Genomic DNA, 4,678 nt, shown 5'->3' with positions numbered 1-4,678 from the left:
TTGAATAACCAAGGGCAGGATTTTTTTGTTTTGTTTTTAATAAATACGTCTAGAACTCTGTACAGTAAATAAAGTTTGCATGCAGTTTAAGTATCTCTAAATGACTTTTAAGCAAATAAACCCTTTGCTTAATTAATGGTGTATGAGAAAGCCCCTCCCCTTCTAATAGCCATAGGGATCTCTTCAACAGTTCTAAAGGAGAATCATGAAGACTTAGGACTCTCTTAAAGAGTTTTCTGCACATCATAGTAAATAGTTCGGTAGCATTTTCTTTTCTATATTTTATTTATTATTTATATTTTATGCATATGATTGAATTGCCTGCATGTATGTTAAGTGCACCGTGTCATGCAATGCCCATGGAGAAGACATCAGATACCCTGGAACTGGACTTATAGATGATTGTCAGCCACTATGTGGGTGCTGGGTCTTCTGCAAGAGCAGTCAGTGCTTTTAACCTTTGGGCCATCTTTGCAGACCCCACCACAGCATTTTTCTTAAAGTTTAAGTATTACTCTTTAAAATGGGCACATTACCTACTGAGAAAAGGTCCACTCAACTATTTCCATTGCATTGCTTCACTTGGTCAAAACAAATAACAAAGAAGTCAAATAATAGGAGATTCAACAAAGTAGTTTATCTATTGGCTACTGGGTATGACAACAAAAGTTCCAAGGCCAACATTCTATGCAATGTAGTTGTACTGGTTTGGATTTTCTTTATCTCTTTCCATGTAGTCTTAATCAGTTAAGGACTCTTGTCCTGGTTTGTTTCTCCATTGCGGTGACAAAACACTCTGACCAATACAAACTTGGGGAGGAAAGGGTTTATTTAGCTTACATATTTCAGGTCAAAGTTCATCCAGGAGCCCAAGGTAGCAACTCAGGAACCTGGAGGCAGGAGCTGGAGCACAGGCCAGGGAGGAATGCTGCTAACTGGCTTGCTCCCCAGGCCCCTGCTCAGCCTGCTTTCTTATGTTACACAGGCCCACCTGGCCAGGGGTGGCACCACCCACAGTGAGCTGGGACCTCCTACATCACTCAACAATCAAGAAGATGTCCCACAGACATGGCCACAGTCCAATGCAAGGAAGGAAATCCCCCAATTGAGGCGCCCTCAACCTAAGTGAGTCAAGTTAACACTAAAGCTATCGATACAGCACAACTCTATTCTCTAGTTTAGATCTGCAGTTTTTACTGGAAATTTTTTTTTAATTTTAAAAAGGCTTTATTGAGAATTTCATACATGTATATAAGGTTTTTTGATCAAATCCACACACTCTGTCCCTTCTAACACCTCTCATATCTCCCCATCATGTTTTTCTTACAACTTCATGTTCTCTTTCTTTCTTTCTTTCTTTCTTTCTTTCTTTTTTCTTTCTTCTTTCTTCATTTTTCCTTCCTTCCTTCCTCCTTCCCTTCCTCTCTCACTTTCTCTGTCTCTGTCTCTGTCTCTGTCTCTGTCTCTGTCTCTCTCTCTCTCTCTCTCTCTCTCTCTTTAAAGGGGCTTTTTGCTACTCTAACATTCCCCTCTCTAACTGGGTAACCCTAAAATCGTTTAGGTATTAGATAAGAACTCCAAAATACTTTTGAGTTTTTTGGTCTTTGGAACAGAGTATGTTGTTAAGAGGCTCAAGGACATTTTGACATTAAACCAAGAAACTGGCTACTTTTCTTTGGCTTCTTTTTTCACCCTAACTGCCTAGCCAGTTCTTACCTCCTATCCTATCCTCTGAAGAGGTTACTCAAATTTCTGATAGGGAGTAAGGTTGTGGATCACTCTATCTTCTTCCATGCTGAACAGATACACAGAGTTAGGCAATTGGGGTACTCCTTCAGTGCCTCTATCTAAAAGACTCCAAAATTGCATAACACTTATCTGTAGGGAGAAAAGAAAGTCCTGGTCTGGTGAATAGGGGATGTGAAGGGGAAGTAAAGGTAAGAGTACTTAGCATTACACGCTATAGACAGGGAACCAGAAAAAAGTCAGAACAGGGCAAATTTCAAACAAATCAGAATCCATTGGGATTTCTTGATGAGAGCTTCCAAAAGTATCCCTCTGTTGGGTTCCTCCTCCTTTTATCTTTTTGTCTGATAAGGTTAGACTCAAAAGCGATGGTCTCAGGATTTGTTTTTAGGCAATTTGATAGCTGTTGGAGTGGTTAGAATCAGTGTCAGTTCTCTCTCAAATGCTTCTATATAGGGGGAGAAAAAAAATTAGCCATCATTTTAGAACAATAGTGAGTTGTCTTCCTTAGCTACAGGTGGGTACTACAGTATTGCAGACCAAGATTTGAAGTCTTACATCTGAGCAGCACTTTCCACTTAGAAACAAAATCATCAATGAGAAATAATTGTCTAAATAACATTTTATATAGACTTAACCCTAATGCCTGGGATATGTAATCCCTTGAAGTCTTAAAGAAATATACTAATCACTTTAATCTTTGGTTATACTTTCCTTTCGGGTGGTTAAGACCATAAAGTTGACCCAAATAAACCAATTTATTTTTATTCTTCAGGTCATTTGAGGATCTGTTCCTCAAGGGTCACATGGGCTTAGGAGGAGCCCCTGGTTCCTTTGTTTTACCAGGTCCATCTATGTGAAAATAAGTCAAAGGTCCTCCTCAATCATGACTGCCTTTACTTGGAAGCATGGAGGAAATGTTTCCTCTTGTTGACCATCCTCTTTGTAGACTGGACACTAGTTCATATCCATCTGGTGGGGCCGTCATGGCCTCCCTGAAGAAGAAGACAGGTGACTCACCACAGTTACAGGACATCTTGAGATGTGTTTCATAGTCCCCTGGAACTTAGTCGACCTTGGAGGGCAAGGAGCAAAAAACTGTCCCTTAAGTCCCACTAAACGGATCAGTATAGGCCTCAAAGTATGGCTGTTAAACATCCAAGAAAGTTAGTTCTAACAGTCTGGTACTTTTGATTACCATGTTCTATGTAGATACAGCGTGAGCAAAAATCAAACATTCTCAGATAAACCTTGATTAGACATGTATTTTGTTCCTTAAACTAGTTGACCAAACTACGGCCTTAGAGATTTTATGTTTATGTGTGTATTATTTTTGTCTCATCCTTTTCATATCATAGCAAACGTACACAGACCTTCATCTCTTGCCTAGGCTTTCTCTTTTTTTTTTTTTTTTAATTTGGAAAACATCTCCATTCCCATATCCTTTTAACATCTTTTACATCTTCATTTTTTTAATAATTATGAGACATAATGACATTAACAAATAAAATTTCCATCTGTTGTGAGAATTATTTTCCTAGGAATACTGAGCAATGCTTATCCTGTTTTAAAGTTGTAGTGTCAACCAGTGTTTGATTAAAGCTTTCCTGGGGAACGAATAAATTTATTGAACTTACTTACAGAGATAACTGATGGGTTGCTGGGGTGTGTGAGTGACCTGGGGGCATGCACACTGGAAAGTCTTTACCCAGCATGGTTCCAGCCTTCTCTTCCTAGCCTTCTCCAGATTATATACTTTAGTTATCCCCAAATCCAGGAGAGCATTTGTGACTAAATCCAAATTACATACAATTGACTGGGAAGAATGGCTGGATACTCCAGTGAAGGTTCAATGACCCTGCTTGCTCCTCCTTTAATGAAGGAGCACAACTGTCAACAAGCCCAATTGTGACAATGTTTAGCAAGCAGGCACACCTGAAGTTATCATCATATGGTAGTTATTTCAAACAGAAGAGACTGCTGTACATCATGATCTTATTAAAAGAACATGGAATAAAATTTTAACTGATTACATTCTTCTGAAATGAGGAGACTGTGTTTATTTTTCTCAACTTCATAATTAGGCAATTGCAACATCACTTTATTTTCTATCTTGAAATATTATCTGTAGCTCTGGCTTGTTCTTCAGCTGTTCTTTTTTTAAATTTTCATTCAAATTTTATCTTTATCCTGAACATGTTGTGTTTGATATCGTCATTACAAATAATTTGTTTCCTTTTTCAATATCTTTTCCTTCGGATTTTTGACAGGACATGAGCTTTGCCACAGGCTAGTGACTGCAGCGTTCTGTCTAACGCTACATCCTCTGCTCCAGTGGCTTGATCTCCTGAACTGAGCTCTTTTCCTTCATTAAAAATTAGGAATACGAGGGAGGCTTTCAGATAGAGCGACCTGAAGGTCTTTTTAACCCTCTTTAAAAATCAGCTTTCAGCACAGTATCCCAAGGTTGACTGCCCCTGGAATTTTCTGCCACTGTGCTTGCCTAAATAAAATGTCTTGATAATTTCCTGAAGTTTTACCATTTCTGGTGGCAAATGTACTTTAGTAGGAACATCTGTCGGCAAGGAAGCCATTCCAAAGATATTCACAGTTTAATTATCTTCTAGATTATTTTACATTTGAAAAATATTTACTATATTTTAACTTAAATTTCTTTTAATTGGTACATGAAGACAAATGTATATAAATCTTAGCTGATTAATACTGTGTTACATACAATAAAATGATGCATTTTGTAGTGTTCAAATCACAATAAATGCAGCTATGATCTTTGCCTCTGCACTTGCTAAGAATGCTTTCATTTAATTAAGTATACTGTTAAATTACGTGATTTTTATATATTTTAGTATGTAGAAAACGTATCTCTCTAGTTCTAGCTTTCAGCATTTTATTAGATATGTGCATTATGTTT

General features: G+C 37.8%; 1 pseudogene; it reads right to left on the bottom strand.

Moving 5' to 3' along the window:
- Positions 1-1,173: 1,173 nt before the first annotated feature.
- On the bottom strand, positions 1,174-4,340 carry LOC115067707 (annotated as a pseudogene).
- Positions 4,341-4,678: the final 338 nt, after the last annotated feature.

Source organism: Nannospalax galili, unplaced genomic scaffold (assembly GCF_000622305.1).
Source record: "Nannospalax galili isolate Female #2095 unplaced genomic scaffold, S.galili_v1.0 scaffold45, whole genome shotgun sequence".
NCBI classification, from domain to species: domain Eukaryota; kingdom Metazoa; phylum Chordata; class Mammalia; order Rodentia; family Spalacidae; genus Nannospalax; species Nannospalax galili.
The sequence above is the reverse complement of the archived record's forward strand: the minus strand, read 5'-3'. Positions and strand labels throughout refer to the sequence as shown.